At 37.2% G+C, this 23399-nt stretch overlaps 1 protein-coding gene across 3 annotated transcripts in view; it reads left to right on the plus strand.

The window, feature by feature from the left end:
- The first annotated feature begins 508 nt into the window (after window positions 1-508).
- LOC100882239 (transmembrane protein 114) overlaps window positions 509-23399 on the plus strand; it is a 40125-nt gene continuing 17234 nt past the window's right edge. For all 3 annotated transcript variants that reach the window (XM_076535034.1, XM_076535032.1, XM_076535033.1), the window contains exon 1: window positions 509-685. The gene's annotated coding sequence lies outside the window, so the exon portion shown is untranslated. The remainder of the gene's footprint in view (window positions 686-23399) is intronic.

Raw genomic sequence — 23399 nt, forward strand, 5'->3', positions numbered from 1 at the left:
GTGCAAATATACAAATTTCTACATACGCTCATACATCATACGTACAAATACATAGATTTCTACATATGCTCATACATCATATGTGTAAATACACAAATTTCTACATACGCTCATACATCACACTTATAAATATATAGATTTCCACATATGTTCACACATCATACGCGTAAATATACAAATTTCTACACACGTTCACACATCATACGAACATACATATGTTGTTAAAAAATATTTATTTCAAATAATTATATCAAACACAATATCGAATGTTCACCTTCCGAGTGCAAGGGTTAGCTTTCTAAAATAGAGCAGAAGGTCACAGACGAATTTTTTCATCGTAAATCGCAGACGAATAAAAATTGAATGCAACTCGAGCGACACCACAGGGAAGAACAAGGGTATTATTCCCTTTAGTTCCCTTGTCTTTCCGCCGTCGTATTTTCCCTGCAAGTCCTTCGTTCCATTTGTTGCTGCTACCCCCACTGAGTGTTCAGCTCCCGCTGCGAAGCCACACAGCAAGTAGTAGGTGTACGACCAGTGTCGGACCGACCGGCATCGTGTGTAGATGCTGGATCCACGTTAGTCAGTTTCTTTGCAAGTCCACCGATCACGCGAGAAAGCGCATAACCAACGGGATTCTGTTTCGACAATTCCGACGACACCCGAAAAAAGAGACAACCGAGTGGTGAGTGAAGATCGACGGTGAAGTAACCTCGAACACGTGTTGAGATTCATACGCGATCGTCCCGCATTTTTCTCTTACATCACCGTTGTCTCGTTCGAATTTTATTTCCGACGCAAGTGAACGCTCGTCCACGTGCGATTTTTTCATCGGCTCCGAAGGAGTCCGTACATGATTTACGGAGCGAAATCGTTAAACAAACACGACGTAACGCGACCGGCTTTTTCGACGATTCGCGTCGTTGCAACGCGTGTGTTTCTCGTCTTCTAACTTCTATTTTGGTGCCGATGTAAAAATAAACTGGAAATCACGGGACCGTGGTAATCCGACAAGTTTTTCATTACACGCGAAAAAAGAAAACCACCGAAGGACGCTCGTTATTCCCTTCGTAGTTTGGGAAAGGTACGCAGTTGTTCGATGAAGCGGTGCGGCGATGCTTTTCGGGAGACGTTTAAATGTCGCGCTAATTAACAACATGTGTTAAGCGTGTTGTAATTCGAAGTGCGATCGATTTTTGCAAGTCGTGTGCATCTTCGCTTGCCACTCGGATGTACGGAAAATTCTCTGTGAGCGATTGAGATACATCCCCGGATTCTGATAGACGAATGTCCAAATAACTGAACGTATTGATCTTTCACGATTCTGATATTCTTTGATATATTGGTATATGGGAATTGTAGGAATTTTGGGATGTAGGGATTTTGGGATGTGGGGATTTTGGGATGTAGGGATTTTGGGATGTAGGGATATAGGGATATAGGGATATAGGGATTTTGGGATATAGGGATATAGGGATATAGGGATTTTGGGATATGGGAAGAGCTCTCTAAAGCTGCAAATTTCATATTTACAAATCTAATCATTCCCAAATCCCCAAATCCCCAAATTCCAAAATTTCCAAATTTCCACCCTTCCAAATCCCTAAATCCCCAAATTTCCACCCTTGTAAATCCCTAAATCCCCAAATCCTCAAATCCCCAAATTTCCACCCTTGTAAATCCCTAAATCCCCAAATCCTCAAATCCCCAAATTTCCACCCTTGTAAATCCCTAAATCCCCAAATCCTCAAATCCCCAAATTTCCACCCTTGTAAATCCCTAAATCTCCAAATCCTCAAATCCCCAAATTTCCACCCTTGTAAATCCCTAAATCCCCAAAACCCAAAATTTACTAATTTTCACACTTCTAAATCCCCAAATCCCTAAATCCCTAAATCCCTAAATCCCCAAATCCCTAAATCCCCAAATCCCTAAATCCCCAAATCCCTAAATCCCCAAATCCCTAAATCCCCAAATCCCTAAATCCCCAAATCCCTAAATCCCCAAATCCCTAAATCCCCAAATCCTCAAATTTCCAAATTTCCACCCTTGTAATTCCCTAAATCCCCAAATTCCCAAATTTCCAAATTTCCACTCTTGTAAATCCCTAAATCCCCAAATCCCCAAATTTCCACCCTTGTATATTCCTAAATCCCTAAATCCCCAATTCCCCAAATCCCCAAATCTCCAAATCCCCAAATTTCCAAATTTTCACCCTTGTAAATCCTTAAATCCCCAATTCCCCAAATTCCCACCCCTGTAAATCCCTAAATCCCCAAATCTCTAAATCTCCAAATCTCTCCCCAAGAAATCTCCTCCTCTCCAATCTCACCCATCCCACTCCCCCAAATTTCCAATACTTTCAAGATCCCTAAATCCCCCAGATCCCTAAATCCCCAAATCGTAAAATCTCCTAATCCACAAACTCCCTAATTCCCTCCTAAAAAAATGTTTCCCTTTCAAAAACTTAACTACTCTCTAAAGCCCAAAATGTGTGTTCCCCGTATCCAATTTCCCGGCAGCCTTTTCTCATATTCCCTGCTCGTATTCCAGCGCGCTTGCCAACGAAAGTTTTCTCTCGGAGTTATTCAGTAGGGCAGAATAAGGGGAGGATAGAAAATGCAACGGGGGAAGTTTGGACGGAGGGTGAGGAAGAGAGTTAGCTGAGTATCGAACCCGCGGGCTAAAATTTCCAGACCGAGCTCGTGGTTGACTTACAACATGCGAAAGGGAGTCGTGACATGCGAAACTGTTGTTTAGACGGTGACTAGGCTGCTAATTACCGCTTCGAAAATTCAAACAATTTCAACCGAGGCGGAAGATTTATTCTGAACCCTCGGGTTGCGATGAACACGACAGAAATTATTCAGGACATAATCAGGCATGGGTAATGTACGAGGTTGAATGATCATATTCTCTATGTGCATGGTGAAGTTTAGTAATTTTGAGGGAATTTTGTTGTTAAGTGTAATTAGGGGTGGAAATGTAAGAATATTGTTGTGGAGGATGAGAGTATAGATTTGGGGATGTAAAGAAGGGTATTTAAATAGTAAAGAAAGATATGAAGATTTGGGAATATAGAGATTATTGGATGTGTAAATATGAGGAGAGAGATGTACAGGGTGTTTCGTAGTTAGTGTAGGTCCCTGAAATGTAGCTGACGTGATTCTGTATAAGATTTCACTTTGCAAAAATGAGGTTTGAAGCTTGGTTTCTGAATTATTAAGGAAAAAGACGAACCAATCAGAGCGCGAGGATTATTACGCGTTGAATTACTACGCTTTGAATATACACGCGCTAGATTACTACGCGTTGGATATCCACACGCTATATTACTACGCATTGTATTACCACGCGTTGGATTACTACGCGTTGGTTAACTACGCGTTAGATTACTACGCATTGTATTACCACGCGTTGGATTACTACGCGTTGGTTAACTACGCGTTAGATTACTACGCATTGTATTACCACGCGTTGGATTACTACGCGTTAGTTAACTACGCGTTAGATTACTTCGCATTGTATTACCACGCGTTGGATTACTACGCGTTGGTTAACTACGCGTTAGATTACTACGCGTTAGATTTCTACGCTTAGAATTACCACGCGTTGCATTACTACGCGTTGGACTACTACGCGTTGAATATCCACGCGCTGGATTACTACGCGTTAGATATCCACACGCTAGATTACTACGCGTTAGATTACCACGCATTAGATTCCTACGCTTAGAATTACAACGCGCTGCATTATTACGCGTTGAATTACTACGCTTTGAAATGTGCATGCTAGATTACTACGCGTCGGATATCCACACGCTGTATTACTACGCGTTGTATTACTGCGTGTTGGATTATTACGTGTTGGATTACTAAGCGTTGGTTAACTACGCGTTAGATTACTACGCGTTAGATTTCTACGCTTAGAATTACCACGCGTTGCATTACTACGCGTTGGACTACTACGCGTTGAATATCCACGCGCTGGATTACTACGCGTTAGATATCCACACGCTGGATTACTACGCGTTAGATTACCACGCATTAGATTCCTACGCTTAGAATTACCACGCGCTGCATTATTACGCGTTGAATTACTACGCGTTGAATATGTACACGCTAGATTACTACGCGTTGGATATCCACACGCTGTATTACTACGCGTTGTATTACTACGCGTTGGATTACTACGCGTTGGTTAACTACGCGTTAGATTACTACGCGTTAGATTTCTACGCTTAGAATTACCACGCGTTGCATTACTACGCGTTGGACTACTACGCGTTGAATATCCACGCGCTGGATTACTACGCGTTAGATATCCACACGCTAGATTACTACGCGTTAGATTACCACGCATTAGATACCTACGCTTAGAATTACCACGCGCTGCATTATTACGCGTTGAATTACTACGCATTGAATATGCACGCGCTAGATTACTTTGCGTTGGATATCCACACGCTGTATTACTACGCGTTGTATTACTACGCGTTGGATTATTACGCGTTGGATTACTAAGCGTTGGTTATCTATGCGTTAGATTACCACGCATTAGATTCCTACGCTTAGAATTACCACGCGCTTCATTATGACGCTTCAAACCCCATTTTTGCAAAGGGAAATCTTATTCAGAATCGTGTCACCTACTCCTCATTTCAGGGACCACTAATTGTGAGACACCCTGTAAAAATCTAGTGATATGATATTTCATCGGAGTACAGAAATACAGGAATTTAGGGATATTATAGCAGAGAGATATAGGAATCTAAAAAATTCGAAAGCGTAGAAATTTAGAAATTTTAAAACCCGACTAACAATTTAAAAATGTAAGAATCTAAAAAATCATAAGCTTGACAAACTTCCTAATCTCAAGCCAATTAAAAAATCTCCACACCTAAAAATTCAACACCCCCAACAAATACAAAAGTATTTGAAAACAGCACCAAAGTGCTTTTCCACCAAAAAACATTTTCACCCAAAAAGAAATATCTCCCCGAAGTGTGCAGAAAAAAAAATGTTCTCTTTCCGAAATTAAATGAGCCTATATTCTGTCTGTTTCGTCGCTATTTTTACGCGCACGTGTTCCGGGAAGTTTAACCAGTATCTTTTAAGCAAACATTTGAAACGTTAAAGAAGATTTGTCTAAAGTTCTGTTTAAAAAAGTAAGGCCGTAATAAGGGTGTACAATCCATAAATTATCCATGCAGTAGTCGAGATCGATAATAATCGTCGTGAAACGGCATTGACACGCTTTTGTCCGTCTGACTGTTCAGCCAGGACTGGCATGTATTTCCAGAACGGAGGGGATGCTATTGCAACGCTCGAATGTCGTCATTAATGTCATTTTCAAAGCATTCACACCATGCGACCATTTATGCATTATATATATTGTCTGTGCGTTAATGTAGGAAGCGCTAATTAGGATTGCTTCAATGGAGCGACTATACTTGTTTGGCGGTGTAGCAACAGCTACTGGAATGATTGTCTCTAAATTTCTCGTTAATTAATTTCTTTATAATTACTGTAATTGGTTGTGACATTTGGGAATTCTTAAGTTTATAAAGTGAATAAATGATTTTCTAGAGTTTCAAAGTTTTGTGTAGTTGAATTAAATTTGAAATTTGCGTAGGTTCTGAAGACTTGTAACTTTAAATTATCTAACATTTTTCAGAGAATAAATTGATGGATTTTAAAATTCTTGCATTTTCGAGTTTGTGAATTCTTGATTTCTTAAATTTCAAAATTGTGGTGCTCTGAAGTCCCAAATTTCTATGTTTCTGCAACTATTTATAACTTTTTAATTTCCTACTTTGCTAATTTCTGAATTTCCTAATTTCCCCATTTCTTAATTTCCCAATTTCCTAATTTTTCCATTTGCCAATTTTCCCATTTCATAATTTCCCAATTTCCTAATTTCCCTATTTCCTAATTTCTCCATTTCCTAATTTCCCAATTTCCTAATTTTCCCATTTGCCAATTTTCGCATTTCATAATTTCCCCATTTCCCAATTTCCCTATTTCCTAATTTCTCCATTTCCTAATTTCCCAATTTCCTAATTCCCCTATTTCCCAATTTCCTCCTTTCCCAATTTCCCCATTTCCCTATTTCCTAATTTCTCCATTTCCTAATTTCCCAATTTCCTAATTTGTCAATTTCCTAATTTCCTAATTTCCCAATTTCCTAATTTCCCAATTTCCTAGGTTCTCAATTTTCTAATTTCCCAATTTCCTAATTCCCCTATTTTCCAATTTCCTCCTTTCCCAATTTCCCCATTTCCCAATTTCCTAATTTCTCCATTTCCTAATTTCCCAATTTCCTAATTTGTCAATTTCCTAATTTCCCAATTTCCTAATTCCCCCATTTCCTAATTTCCCCATTTCCCAATTTCCCCATTTCCTAATTTCCCCATTTCTTAATTTCTCAATTCCCTAATTTCCCCATTTCCTAATTTCTCCATTTCCCAATTTCCCTATTTCCCAATTTCCCCGTTTCCCAATTTCCCCATTTCCTAATTTCCTAATTTCTCAATTTTCTACATTCTCAAACTCTTATATCACAAATTTCTTCATTTTCAAATTCCACAATACTAAAATGACCAAATTTCCACATTTGTCAATTCCTAACTAGCTAATTACCCAAATTTCCAAATTTCTTCATTCTCAAACTCTTAAATCCCAAATTCACTCATCCCCAAATTCCCACACTCTCAGCTTCTTTAAATCCTCATATTTTCCCACCTTCCAACTCTTGAATTTCCATTTCCACAATTTATGAAGACCCCTATTTTTCAAATTCCTAAACCTGCAATTCACTCTGAACTTACATCCCTAACTTCTCACATCCACAATTTTTTACATCCCCTCTTTCTGAAATCCCCAACTTTCCACAACTCCACCTCAAATTCCCAAATTCCCTCATCAAACCCCTAAATCTCAATTTCTCAAATTTCCTGCTCCTCAAACTTCCACAACCGCAATCTCCCACCCCCAACTTCCACCTCCGCATCTCCCATGCTCTAATTTCCCTCAAATCTACCGTTCGCAACTTCTAAATTATACAAAATTCAGATAAACCTCCCATTTCGGTGTCTTCTATAAACCCCCGCCTTTTCATCCGCAGCCCGGTTATCGCGGTCCGCTTACTATTCAAGGTACGTCCGTGGTGATTTAACGGGCGGATAATAAAATGTTTATGTGTTCCAAGAAATGGAATCGCACAATGGTTCACCTATTCCCCCAGCCAGGATACTTAAAGTAAAATAAAATAAGAGATGTAATAACGGATTCACGGTTCCAGCATTTATTTGAACGAGCACGCTCGTAAGATGAAAAATAAAAGAAATTCGAGTCCGATACGTCCACCGTATAAACAAACAACGCATTCCGAAAGAAGCTTCGAATAACGCGTATTTGTACAATAAATTGTTGTATAAATGGTGCTATGAGATATCAGAAAAATACGCGCGCTGATTTCAAAATGCGGTCAGATCGAAACAATCGCGACTGCAGCAGACCTTATAACATGTTACTGCCTGAATATTTACTCTGGCGAGAGTTTACGAACAGGCTTTCCCTTTCTCCGGAGTTTACGTTCGGATTTAATGCAAACTGACGTGAACTGATGCGGAGATGTGGTACGGGATGTGGATTAAATGTGAGTTTAGGGGGTTGGAGATAGACGATTTGATCGTTTCAAAATTATGTGTAATTGTTAGTGCAAGTTAGTACTAATGTTTTAGTTCGGTAAAGTTTGGGAGATTTCTCAAGGTTTATTTGTTTAGTTTGTTATAGTGAAAAATTTGGGATTGTGATAGGTTAGAGCAAGGTAGATTTAAGTTTCTTTGGATATTAGAATTTAGGATGAGGGTTAGGTGTTCTAACTAGAGTGAGTTAGGATTAGAGCGTGGTATTCTACGTTTGGATATAATAGAATGTGATATTTTGGACTCTAGATGATTTTTATGTAATTAAATTTTAGGATCTCGTGATTATTATTTTATAAACTTCTTATAACCTCAAATTCATACATTTCTGCGTTTTTTAATTCACCTTCCTAAATTCTTACCTTTCAAAACTCTCACGTCCCTAATTTTCCATATCCCCAACTTCTCAAATTCACAAATTCACAAATACCCTAATTCCAAAATTTCCAAATTTCCACCCTTGTAAATATCCAAATCCCTAAATTCCAAAATTTCCTAATTTGCCCCCTTGTAAATCTCCAAATCACCAAATTGCCAAATTCCCAAATTCCCAAATCCCCAAATTTCCACCCTTGTAAATCCCTAAATCCCCAAATTCCCAAATCCCCAAATTCCCAAATCCCCAAATTCCCAAATCCCCAAATCCCCAAATCCCCAAATCCCCAAATTCCCAAATTCTCAAATTTCCACCCTTGTAAATCTCTAAATCCCAAAATCCCCAAATTTCCACTCTTGTAAATCCCTAAATCCCCAAACTCCCAAATTTCCACCCTTGTAAATCCCTAAATCCCCAAATTCCCATATCCCTATATTCCCAAATCCCCTAATTCCCAAATCCCCTAAATTCCCAAATCCCCTAATTCCCAAATCCCCTAAAATCCCAAATCCCCTAAATTTCCAAATCCCTTAATTTCCACCCTTGTAAATCCCTAAATCCCCAAATTCCCATATCCCTGAGTTCCCAAATTCCCAAATCCCCAAATTTCCACCCTTGTAAATCCCCAAATTCCCAAATCCCCAAATCTACAAATTTCCAAATTTCCACCCTTGTAAATCCCTAATTCTCCAAATTCCCATATCCCTAAATTCCCAAATTCCCAAATCCCCAAATTTCCACCCTTGTAAATCTCTAAATCCCCAAATCTCCTAATTTCCACCCTTGTAAATCCCTAAATCCCCAAATCCCCAAATTCCCAAATTCCCAAATCCCCAAATTCCCAAATCCCCAAATTCCCAAATTCTCCCACCCCCAAATTTCCCCCTATCCCACCATCTTCCCCCAACTCCCACTCCCAACCCCCGTCTCCAAAATGAAAACCTCCAACAACTCACCCAAAGACACCCAATTTTCCGCTTATCGTCCAACATATTGCATTCATTACCCACGGTTTATCTAATATCGTACACGTATAGCAACGAGCGTCTTGGCAACGGTTCAACGAGATCAATTATTAGTTCTTAACCGTAGATAATCGTCGACAAGGCATGTCGCTTTATTTAGTCGCGGAGGAACAATCGGATTAGTTTACTCCCCGAAAACAATCCTTGTTAAATAATATCGAGCGACGTATTTCACCAAGCACTTATTTAAGAATATTTTTGTCATCCTATCAGATTTTGGCACAGTTTGAACGTTGGTTTATACGAGAATTTCACACATTTTAACTCGTTTGATCTTTATATATCGTGTCGTAAATTATCGATTTACGATTGTTGTAAATTATGAAACGCTATCAGTCTGCGAATTTTCAAAGTGTTAAAGCGAGTTAATTATCCGAAATTTAATTGATACGCGATTACACCGGAACGTAATATTCGGTTAATGTTCGTGAAATTTGTTATCGTTGTTTGATCTATCGACAGCGGTACTACGGTAATTCTCGTTCGTGAATATCGAACAGGCGTAAATTGAACGTATAAACGATTACAGCGTTTGTATACGCTAAGATTCCTGTTACGATAGATTTATCTGCTTATTCTTGGTTCCTACACGCCTATATTTATTCCGTAATTACCCGACATTTCATAAAACTTTGATTTCTATTAGCTTTTGGGATGAATTTGTGAATTTTATGGGTGGGGATTTGGGGAATTTTTTATTGAGGTGGTTTGGGAATTTTATGGGTGGGGATTTTGGGAATTTTTTATTGGGGTGGATTGTAAACTTTATGGGTGGGGATTTTGGGAATTTTTTATTGGGGTGTTTTGTAAATTTTGTGGTTGGAGATTTTGGGAATTTTTTAGTGGGGCTTTTTGTAAATTTTATGGGTGGGGATTCTGGGAATTTTTTAGTGGGGTTGTTTGCGAACTTTGTGGTTGGGGATTTTCGTAATTTTTTATTGGGGTTTTTTGTAAATTTTATGGGTGGGGATTCTGGGAATTTTTTAGTGGGGTTGTTTATAAATTTTATGGGTGGGGATTTTGGGAATTTTTTATTAGGGGTTGTTTGCAAATTTTCTTGGTTATGGACTTTTAAATTTGCAAGTTTGGCAATTTTATTGTTTATGAATTTCTAAAATAGCAAGTTTGTAAATTTGTATATTTCCAACCTACCCATTTGCTAAATTTCTAAATTACCAACCCTCTAAATTTTGTAGTTTCTGAATTTCTAAATTTTCAACCCCTTAATTTCTAGATTTTCGATTTTGTAATTTTATAAATTTTCAACCCTGTATATTTTTAAATTTCTAAATTAATAATTACCTAAATCCCTAAATTTCCACCCCAAATCTCTAAATTCTCAACCTCCTAAATTTCTAAATTTCCAACCCCCCAAATCTCTAAATTCCTCACCACCTAAATTCCTAAATTACCAACCCCCCAAATCTCTAAATTCCTCACCACCTAAATTCCTAAATTTCCAACCCCCCAAATCTCTAAATTCCCCTCCACCTTTTCCAAATTCTCCACCCCTAAATTTTTAATTCTTTCACTCCCCAAATTCCAAACTTCTCAAACCCCTTTTCCCTAAATTCCCCACCCTCAAATTCCCCAACATCCAAACCCCCAAATTCGAAATTAAAAAACCCACCATCTCTTCCCATCCCTCAACCCCAAAACCTATCAAACTTCCACCTTCCAATTGTAAAACACCCAAAAAACCTCCAAACCCTCAAAACACAAACTTCCTAATTCCTCAACCAATATTTACGTTTTAATTAAGCATCGCCCCAAAAAAAGCATCTCATTGTCAAACCCCAAGATCGATCAACCCGTTATGCAACAGGTATTCATTTCTTCCCGTCTTATGATCTATTATGCAACGGATCTTGATGTTGAAACAGAAAAAGCTTCAAGTGACAGCATAACGAAATAGCGCTTCACCTAACAATCTCTCCTATTAATTTCTCTGATACAATCTGACATTCTAATTCCGCAATTTATCGTTCGTATTCATTCTCTACAAATCCCTCCATTTCGATGCAAAACCATCAATCTCCTTTTTTTTCCTTCATTTTCGTCCGGTCCATTTTTCTCAACGATCTTAATCATAACAAAAAGTCGTTGTTGCCGTCATTTGAATAAAAGGTTTTCGTAGGGAGTCTTCGCTAAATTTTTGCGGTCAGCACCGGCCTCTGAATTTTCTCACGTAAGTTCGTGCCAAATTTCCTATTTTCCCATTTCTTAATTTCCCAAATTCCTAATTTCCTCATTTTCCAATTTTCTCATTTCATAATTTTCCCATTTCCCAATTTCTCAATTTCCTAATTCCCCCATTTCCCAATTTCTCCCTTTCCTAATTTCCCATTTCCCAATTTTCCCATTTCTTAATTTCCCAAATTCCTAATTTCCTCATTTCCCAATTCTCCCATTTCATAATTTTCCCATTTCATAATTTTCCCATTTCCCAATTTCCCAATTTCCCAATTTCCCAATTTCCCAATTTCCTAATTTCCCAATTTCCTAATTTCCCAATTTCCTAATTTCCCAATTTCCTCATTCCCCCATTTCCCAATTTCTCCCTTTCCTAATTTCCCAATTCCCAATTTTCCCATTTCTTAATTTCCCAGATTCCAAATTTCCTCATTTCCCAATTTCCCCATTTCCTAATTTCCCACTTTCCTAATTCCCCCAATTCCCAATTTTCCCATTTCTTAATTTCCCAAATTCCTAATTTCCTCATTTCCCAATTTCCCCATTTCCTAATTTCCCAACTTTCTACATTCTCAAATTCTCATATCCCAAATTTCTACATTTTCAAATTCTACAATACTAAAATGACCAAATTTCTACATTTGTTAATTCCTAACTAGCTAATCTCCCAAATTTCCAAATTTCTACATTCTCAAACTCCTAAATCCCAAATTTATACTTCCACAAATTCTCACAGCCCTTAATTATCATCTCTTCCAATTCTACAATAACCTAAAATTACCTAAAATGATAACAAAAAGCCGATGTTGCCGTCATTTGAATAAAAGGTTTACGTAGGGAGTCCTCGCTAAATTTTTGCGGTCAGCACCGGCCTCTGAATTTTCTCACGTACGTTCGTGCCAGCCAACGAAGTCAGGAAACGTCTGTGTTTATTCGAGGAGAGCTCCCCGGCTTTTGGCCATTGTATTTATACCGTCCAACCAAAACAGACCGACTGCATACATCAGCTTTTAAACACAGCAGTTTGAAAAACAGGAGAACGCGGGAGGGGAGCGAACGGTCTGGTTAATGTTACCAAAGTTAACGAATTATCCGCTGCAATTATCGACACGAAACCTCACGGTGCGAGCTGCACGGTTATTCGATGCGAATGAATATTTTAATGGTTTAGGGTGTAACCCTAGGGAACACACCCTTCGTGAGTTGGCATCTGCGTCAATATCCACCCTTTAAATTGCCGAGGTACATTTTTTTATTCTGGCAAGTCTTTGGGGGTGGGGTTCCAAAGTTTTGAGGTTAGGGTTTTTAATTTTTTAGGTTAGGATTTCTAATTTTTGAGGTTTTAGGGTTTCAAATTTTTGAGATTTTAGGGTCTCGAATTTTTGAGGTTTTAGGGTTTCTAATTTTTGAGGTTAGGGTTCCAAATTTTTGAGGTTTTAGGGTCTCAAATTTTTGAGATTAGGGTTCCAAATTTTTGAGGTTTTAGGGTCTCAAATTTTTGAGATTAGGGTTCCAAATTTTTGAGGTTTTAGGGTTCCAAATTTTTGAGGTTTTAGGGTCTCAAATTTTTGAGGTTTTAGGGTTTCTAATTTTTGAGGTTTCAGGGTCTCAAATTTTTGAGGTTTTAGGGTTTCTAATTTTTGAGGTATTAAAGTCTCAAATTTTGGAGGTTTTAGGGTTCCAAATTTTTTAGGTTTTAGGGCCTCAAATTTTTGAGGTTAGAGTTCCAAATTTTTGAGGTATTAAAGTCTCAAATTTTTTAGGTTTTAGGGTTCCAAATTTTTTAGGTTTTAGGGTTTTAGGGAATTCCCAAATGTTAGGTCACGGTATTCTCACATTCCCAATTTTTCACACCCTCAAATTTCTAAATTCCTAAATTCTCAAATTACCACTTTCTGACACCCCCAAATTCCTATATTTCTAAATTTTTACATCCCCAAATTCCCACGTCTCTAAATTCTTACACCCCCAATTTCCACATCTCTAGATTTGCGAATCCCAAATTTCCATTTCCTCAAATATTCAAACCCCCAACATTGTACCTCCTAAAATATCTCCTGAATCCTCAACTATTCACCCTAAAATTACCACACCCCCAAATACCCAAATTCCAAATTATTAAATCCCTAAATTCTCAAGCTTCTAAAATACCAAATTCTCAAATATCTTTTCCCACATTCTCAAGTTCCTAAATTCTCAACCCCCAAATTCCCATCTCTCTAAATATGCGCATCCCAAATTTCCATCCCCTCAAATATTCAAACCGCCAAAATTGTACCTCCTAAAATATCTCCTGAATCCTCAACTACCTTAAATTACCACATCTTCCACTATCCACCCCTATTTTACCACATCCTCCACTATCCACCCCTATCTTACCACATCCTCAACTATCCACCCTTAGCTCACCACATCCTCAACTATCCATCGTTTACCAAATCCTCTCACCCTAAAATAACCATCCTCAAATTCCCAACTCCCCAAATCCACAACCAAATACTAAAAGTACCAAATGCGCAAAGATCCAAAGATCAAGAATTATAAATCACCCCTTAACGAAGTACTTAATCAGCTAAAACGTGCCGCGTGCCTCGCAATTGTCGTAGGTCGTCTCGAAATTATTTAAAAATACGACGGCCAGAAGGAACTATTTCTGGCGTAGACTGACTAGCCGATCGTTTCAGGCTGAGCCGAGTTTACGCACGAGACCTGCACCGACACGTGTCGCCGTTCTACTCGGTGTCAATCGCCTGTTAACGTTATCCTGTCTTCTCAATTTACGTGGAAGTTACGTACGATCGATTTGTCAGATATGCGAGAGATACCTGTCATTCGCCATGCATGATCGATTAGTTCCACGAGCATTTTACTTCACCTAAATCTGAGACTCTTCTTGGATGTCTTCCATGTCTTGTAATCTTGGTAAACGATCTGTCTTTTTGAGTATTTTCATTATTACTTCATTCCTTGTGAATTTTCGATTGTTCTTATTTATTAATTTTCTGTCAGATTTGGATCTCAGTCGAGTCTGCTGAACTGTCTTTTTAAGTTGTGTACATGTGTGTTTTGAAGTGATGTATGCATATGGTGTAGGTAATGTGTGCTTTTATATGATGTGTGTATATGTAACATATGAGTAAAACAGTCTTTTAAATCATACATGCGTAAAATATTCTTTGCAATGATATATGTACATATGATAAGTGTATTCACATATGATGTATGTACATATGATAAATGTGTGCACATATGATGTATGTACATATGATAAGTGTATTCACATATGATATATGTACATATGATAAATGTGTGCACATATGATATATGCACATATGATGAATAATATGTCCTTTCAAATGATATGTGTATGTGTAACATATGCATAATATATTCTTTCAAATGATACATGTACATATCACATATGAATAATATATTCTTTCAAATGATATGTGCATATGTAATATATGAATGTATTCTTTAAATTACACATGTGCATATAATACATAAATGACACACAAACACATATTATAAATATATGTCCATGAATGTAATATGTTAATAATATGCATATGAGCATATATGCACATGTGCATATGTGCATATGTTAATAAAAATGATACATGCACACATGAAAAATAAATAACACATACATGCAATATATACATATATATTTTTGAAGAAAACATATGTCTGTCACATATTACACATATGTTAATAAAAATGATACATGCACACATGAAAAATAAATAACACATACATGCAATATATATATATTTTTGAAGAAAACATATGTCTATCACATATTACACATATGTCAATAAAAATGATACATGCACACATGAAAAATAAATAACACATACATGCAATATATATATATTTTTGAAGAAAACATATGTCTATCACATATGTTAATAAAAATGATACATATATACATGAAAAATAAATAACACATACATGCAATATATACATATATATTTTTGAAGAAAACATATGTCTGTCACATATTACACATATGTTAATAAAAATGATACATGCACACATGAAAAATAAATAACACATACATGCAATATATATATATTTTTGAAGAAAACATATGTCTGTCACATATTACACATATGTTAATAGAAATGATACATGCACACATGAAAAATAAATAACACATACATGCAATATATATATATTTTTGAAGAAAACATATGTCCATCACATATGTTAATAAAAATGATACACATACACATGAAAACTAAATAACACACACATACAATACACAAATATTTTTGAAAAAACCATATGTTTGTCACATATCAAACAGCATATTTCACACTGCAGTTGTCAAAGAGCCACATAAATCCTCGAACGCGTCAAAATCGTTTAAAATGTTAATATGCAAGTTGTTTCGGTGCCTATGTATAAACTCCATGATGTAACGAGGCTTTATAATATCTTTAGAATCATTTGTTTCTATTATTACTGGCTCGAAGTTCCATTAGCTGCACGATCCATTTAAAACTATTTCAAAGCGTTCGTGACTGGTCTCGCTGTCCGCCCGATGTTGTCTTTTCTGCCACAATGAATTCGCTGTACGTACGCTATAATAAGTCTCGCAGATCGAACACCGATACCGTTCGGATCGGCAACAATGGCCACCATTATTTTAGCTGATAGAATTTCAACGACGAGCAATGAAACTTTTGTGTTTCTAATTCTATTCGCCGTGGGACGCGCGTGTATTTCCGCTAGACGAGCTCTAGGGCGAGAATAGCGGCGACAAGAATTTAGGAAGCCTTGGTTTTGCTCCGTGGTTTTGCGCCGCGATAACAGCCATAAATTCTTCCGCCTTCCGGCGGCGATCAATCATCGAACGGGAGAGACGATGACGATAAATCGATGGACGCTTCACGCGCTCAATCTTTATTTCTGTGTCGTTCACCTTCACATTTTTTCGTATCTTTGATCCTTCGATCTTTTAGGCTTTTTTGCAATAATTTATACTGGGTTTTTATAATAATTTTATATGCGGAATCTATGAATATTTGATCCTCTACTCTTTGAGGCATTTTAAAGATTTTTATAGTAATTATTCATATTGAATCTTGGAATCTTTGATGTATCGATCTTGGAGTCTTTTTACAAATTTTTATGTAGCTTAACCTGACTTTACCAAGTTTGTATATAACCTAAACTAACCTTAGAAGATTTTCATGTAACCTAACCTAACTTTAGGAGATTTTCATATAACCTAACCTAACTTTACCAAGTTTGCAGATAACCTAACCTAACTTTAGAAGATTTTCATGTAACCTAACCTAACTTTAGGAGATTTTCATGCAACCTAACCTAACTTTACCAGGTTTGCATGTAACCTAACCAAACTTTAGCAGATTTTCATGTAACCTAACTTCACCAGATTTTCTATAATTTATGCTATGAACTAAGTTTCTGTATGTTTAATCTACGTTGATATGAAAGCAAGGCTATATCTTTTTTTGTTTGAATTAAAAGTTGAACAAGATTTATAGTTTTTTTGTATCGAATCTCTGATCTTGCGATCTTCCAATCTTTTTATAAATTTTTATAATAATTTATGCAAGGTTTCAATAATAATTTTTTATACGAAGTCTATGGATCTTTGGTCCATCAATCTTCAAGATTTTTTGCGAATTTTTTGTAATAATTTATACCGGATTTTTATAATGATTTTGCATATTAAATCTATGAATATTTGATCCTTAACTCTTCGAGACTTTTTACTATATTTTTATAATAATTTATGCAAGGTTTCAATAATAATTTTTTATACGAAGTCTATGAATCTTTGGTCCTTCAATCTTCAAGATTTTTTGCGAATTTTTTGTAATAATTTATAATAATTTTTATAATAATTTTACATATTGAATCTATGTATACTTAAGTCCTTGAATCCTTGAATCTTGGAATCTTTAAATCCTTGAGTCTTCGAATCCTGGAGTCTTCGAATCCTGGAGGCTTTGAATCCTTGAGTCTTCGAATCCTTGAGTCTTCGAATCCTGGAGGCTTTGAATCCTGGAGTCTTCGAATCCTTAAGTCTTCGAATCCTTGAGTCTTCGAATCCTTGAGTCTTCGAATCCTTGAGTCTTCGAATCCTTGAGCCTTCGAATCCTTGAGTCTTCGAATCCTTGAGTCTTCGAATCCTTGAATCTTTGAATCTTCGAGTCTTCGAATCCTTGAATCTTCGAATCCTTGAGTCTTCGAATCTTTTAGTCTTCGAATCCTTGAATCTTTGAATCTTCGAATCCTTGAATCCTTGAATCCTTGAATCCTTAAATTTTTTAATCTTCCAATCCTTGAACCTTTAAATCCCTGAATCCATAAATCCTTAAATTTTTGATCATCGAATTATCCGAATCCCACTAAATCCTCAAAACTCAAAAAAACTAATAAAAAGAAATTTTAAATTAAATTAAATCTTCTCCAATGAATGACACAATCATTCACTCGTAAATATATGTGAACCTTCTTATACATTTTATAGCTGTCCCAGATCAAAGTGGTATCGTATTCGTTTATCTTCCCAGTCACAGAGCATTCATCTTCCGAGGGTTAATCTCTAAATCATAGGTTGAGTCAGCAAAGACCAGGTTCCGCCTTCCGAGGATTAAGCAACCCAAGCTATAAAGACGCACTTCTGAATGTTCCGAATTTTCTTAAAAATTTGGCCAACGACTCAACATGAAAGTCACATTTCAACATTAATGACATTCAGACGATCGTTCGAGAAAACTTTAGCAACATCTGAACACGTGCCAACACTTTTTCCACCGATTTTTCTAAGTGCTACAATCATACTAATCTCCATCGCTCTCCGGAGACTCCAGCAGAAATTCTTTTCGTATTTTCTTTTCTGTGTTCGCCATTTATCTCGGACACGTGCAGTGACCCTTTATACTTAACCAGACACTTAACCTTCTAAGTGGGCGGATGAAACAAGAGTCAGCCATTAATGTTAAGTACCACATTCCCAAAGTCCTAAACTTCCAAAACTCCAAACTCCCAAAGGTCCAAACTTCCAAACGTCGTAAACTCTCAAAGTCCCAAATTCTCAAGGTTTCAAAATCTCAAAGTCCCAAACTTCCAGAATCCCAAACTCTCGAAGTCCCAAACTCTCAAATTCCCAAACTCTCATAGTCCCAAACTCTCAAAGTCCCAAACTCTCAAGGTTTCAAACTCTCAAACTTCCACACTCCCAAAGTTCCAAACTTCCAGAACCCCAAACTCTCGAAGTCCCAAATTTCTAAAGTCCCAAATTCCCAAAGTCCCAAACTCCCAAAGTTCCAAACTCCCAAAGTTCCAAACTCTCATAGTCCCAAACTCTCAAAGTCCCAACCTCTCAAAATTCCACACTCCCAAAGTCCCAAACTTCCAGAACCCCAAACTCCCAAGGTCCCAAACTCTCAAAGTCCCAAACTCTCATAGTCCCAAACTCCCAAAGTCCCAAACTCTCAAGGTTTCAAACTCTCAAACTTCCACACTCCCAAAGTTCCAAACTTCCAGAACCCCAAACTCTCGAAGTCCCAAATTTCTAAAGTCCCAAATTCCCAAAGTCCCAAACTCCCAAAGTTCCAAACTCCCAAAGTCCCAAACTCCCAAAGTTCCAAACTCTCATAGTCCCAAACTCTCATAGTCCCAAACTCTCAAAGTCCCAACCTCTCAAAATTCCACACTCCCAAAGTCCCAAACTTCCAGAACCCCAAACTCCCAAGGTCCCAAACTCTCAAAGTCCCAAACTCTCATAGTCCCAAACTCTCAAAATCCCAAACTCTCAAGGTTTCAAACTCTCAAACTTCCACACTCCCAAAGTTCCAAACTTCCAGAACCCCAAACTCTCGAAGTCCCAAATTTCTAAAGTCCCAAATTCCCAAAGTCCCAAACTCCCAAAGTTCCAAACTCCCAAAGTCCCAAACTCCCAAAGTTCCAAACTCTCATAGTCCCAAATTCTCATAGTCCCAAACTCTCAAAGTCCCAACCTCTCAAAATTCCACACTCCCAAAGTCCCAAACTTCCAGAACCCCAAACTCCCAAGGTCCCAAACTCTCAAAGTCCCAAACTCTCAAAGTCCCAACCTCTCAAAATTCCACACTCCCAAAGTCCCAAACTTCCAGAACCCCAAACTCCCAAGGTCCCAAACTTCCAAAGTCCCAAATTTCTAACGTTCCACGCTCCCTAAGTCCCAAATTTCCAAAATTCCAATCTTCCAAACGTCCCAAACTTCCAAAACCTCAAACTCCCAAATTCCCAATCTTCCCTAAATCCAATAACTCAAATTCCCACATCCTCAAACTCCCGAAAGCCCCAAAATTCAAAAATTCCCCCACAAAATCCAAAAATTCGTCACCTACCAAAGAACATACCCCAAAATCACAACACAGCAAATTCCCAAACTCCAAACTTCTCAAATTCCAAACTTAATCAAATTCCAAAACCCAGTAAATTTCAAAATCTAATAAAGAAACCCGGAAGTTTCCCTCGAACGCGCAGTAATCGAAGCGTTAAATATAAAACCCAGTGCACAAAGGTGACGAACGGTTGCGTGAGAACAGGTAGGCCATTAAAAGGGTGGATGAAAGGTGGAAAAAGAGACAACGTTGCTCGGAAATAGCAGTGGTGGGTGCCGAGCGTACCGTCAGACAGAGGCGCGCATTGGTTTTGTCAGCATTTATAACTTCATGCAGCTGCAGCTGCGGTTAAATAAACCGCGCGCACCGACGTCGTGCTTTGAGCTTGTAAACGAATAAAACAAAAGCGACTGCATTGACGTCACTGTGCTATGAGAAACGATAAGCATCGATAACGTCGAACGTTTAACTTTTACGTATCGTTAACGATGTTAGAAATTCTGCAATTTTATCTGGTTGATAGTAGAACTTTTCTGGGGTTTTTGGTCGAAGAAGATGGGAAAGTGGCGATATAACGAGGGAAGTTTGGTACTTTGGGTTGGAGTTTGTAGAAAGTTATAACGAGAGAACGTGATGTATGGGTTTATATAAAAGTTGCAATATGACGAGAGAACGTATTGTAAGAGACTATGTAAAAGTTGCAATATAATGAAAGAATGTATTGTACATAGGAGTCTACATAAAAACTGCAATATAACGAAAGAACATGCTGTAAGAGTCTAGATAAAAGTTGCAATATAATGAAAGAATGTAGTGTACATTGGAGTCTATGTAAAAGCTGCAATATAACGAAAGAACATACTGTAAGAGTCTATATAAAAGTTGCAATATAATGAAAGAATGTAGTGTACATAAGAGTCTACATAGAAGCTGCAATATAACGAAAGAACATGCTGTAAGAGTCTATATAAAAGTTGCAATATAATGAAAGAATGTACTGTACATAAGAGTCTACATAAAAGCTGCAATATAACGAAAGAACATACTGTAAGAGTCTATATAAAAGTTGCAATATAATGAAAGAATGTAGTGTACATAGGAGTCTACATAAAAACTGCAATATAACAAAAGCATATGCTGTAGGAGTCTATATAAAAGTTGCAATATAATGAAGGAATGTACTGCGCATAACTGTCTACGTAGAAGTTGCAATATAACAAAAGAACATACTGTGAGAGTCTAAATGGAAGTTGCAATATAACGAGAGAATATACTGTACGTAATAGTTTATATAAAAGTTGCAATATAAGGAAAGATCATTCTGTGAGAGTCTAAATGGAAGTTGCAATATAACGAGAGAATATACTGTACGTAATAGTTTATATAAAAGTTGCAATATAAGGAAAGAACATACTGTACGTAAGACTTTACATGAAAGCTGCAATATAACGAAAGAACGTGCCGTAAATGAGAGTCTACATAAAAATTGCAATATAACGAAAGAACGTAGTGTACATAGGAGTGTATATGAAAATTGCAATATAACGAAAGAACATACTGTACCTACGAGTGTATGTGAAAGTTGCAATATAACGAAAGAACGTACTGTACATAAGAATCTACATAAATGTTGCAATATAACAAAAGAACATACTATAAAAATCCACCTAAAAATTGCAATATAACAAAAAGAACATACTGTAAGAATCCACCTAAAAATTGCAATATAACATACTATAAGTCTACATAAAAGTTGCAATATAACAAGAGAACTGTCAGTTAAAGTACTGTGGCAATATACCACGATATACCAATAATAACGTCGATTTAAAATACCCTGTAATCTTTGCATAGATGAAAAAAATGTTTAAAAGGAAAATTGGTTTCCTGCGGATATTAATCAGTGAATAATGCAGCCTTAAGCCGCTAAGTGTATCTGACTGTTGCTAAACTGGGGCAAACTAAATAATGAAATCAAGGATAGGTTGGCTCTCGGGTAGCCTCGGTAAGAGAGTAATAAATAATTACGATAACTAATTAAAAATTGATACGAACCCCAGAGAGAAGAACTTGTCTGATCAAAATTATTTCTTGTCGCTGTTTGCGAGTATATCGTTACATTTATATACGGCATGCCTATATTCTAGTTTCCTCTAGTTCAACGGAGTGTGAAATAGGTGTTTCACGGTATTTCGAAAATTATGTAATCGGACTATTTACAGATACGTCGGCGATAAATTTTGACGAATATTGCCAAGTTCGATTCGTAACTGCACTGGGTATTTTTTGCAAAAGTGCATTTTTACAGTGAAAATTATTTTTGGACTTCAAAAGATGGAATTAATGAGGACATTTCGAGCTGAAATGCCGCGAATGAAATTAATCCACCGATTAAATCGTTGGCGATGTTCGCGGAATACCTCCCTTAATTTTTCAGGGGAGGAAAATTATGCGTTATGAAAAAGAAGGGAAACTAGGGTAAATGCCGATGATTCCATAGACTGATGGAAGCTTTTATGCCACTGTCTTCGCTATATCTATACGCTTGCCCGCAATTGCCCTATTAATACGATTATTTGCTACCCTTATGGAGCGCCTCTGTGAAAGCTTCACGGTATCGATGCACTAGAATCGAAGTGTTATAAATACTCTATAGAGTTATACTACTGAAAGGAAACAATGTCACAAAGTAAATTTAAAGCAAGGTCTTTAACCTTTTTCTTATTAGGTCGTGACGTTCTACGAGGTAAAAATAAGCCTCGGTATTTTCTATGAATTTACATACTTCGATCTTTCTTTGCATATAAAACTTGCTGTTTAGCGGTTAAAAAATGTACCACGTATTTATCCTTGTAGAAGTTTTCCGCTAGGAAATTCTATGAACACTTTTCTTGGGAATATAAACTACTTTTGACAGTTTAACGACACTGAGTGCCTTTTCGATGCTGACACGTAATGCAGCCGACATAAATTTTATTCAATCTCGTTAGGTTGAAAAATAAGTTGAGGAAAATGTTGGTATTGTGAGGTTTATTATTGCGGTTTGTGTTGTGCGGAGTTTATTAGAACGGTTTAGATATTTTTATAGAGACGTTTGTAACAATTTTTATATTTTTACGGTGTCTGTTAGATTACCACGCATTAGATTCCTATGCTTAGAATTATCATGCGTTGCATTATTACGCGTTGAATTACTACGCGTTGAATATGCACGCGCTAGATTACTACGCGTTAGATATTCACACGCTGTATTACTACGCGTTGGATATTCACACGCTGTATTACTACGCGTTGGATTACAACGCGTTGGTTAACTACGCGTTAGATTACTACGCGTTGGATTACTACGCGTTGGTTAACTACGCGTTAGATTACTACGCGTTAGATTCCTACGCTTAGAATTACCACGCGCTGCATTATTACGCGTTGAATTACTACGCGTCGAATATGCACGCGCTAGATTACTACGCGATGGATATCCACACGCTGTATTACTACGCGTTGTATTACTACGCGTTGGATTACTACGCGTTGGTTAACTACGCGTTAGATTACCACGCATTAGATTCCTATGCTTAGAATTATCACGCGTTGAATTACTACGCGTTGGACTACCACGCGTTGAATATCCACGCGCTGGATTACTACGCGTTAGATATCCACACGCTGGATTACTACGCGTTGGATTACCACGCATTAGATTCCTACGCTTAGAATTACCACGC

Source organism: Megachile rotundata, chromosome 8 (genome assembly GCF_050947335.1).
Source record: "Megachile rotundata isolate GNS110a chromosome 8, iyMegRotu1, whole genome shotgun sequence".
Taxonomy (NCBI): Eukaryota; Metazoa; Arthropoda; class Insecta; order Hymenoptera; family Megachilidae; genus Megachile; species Megachile rotundata.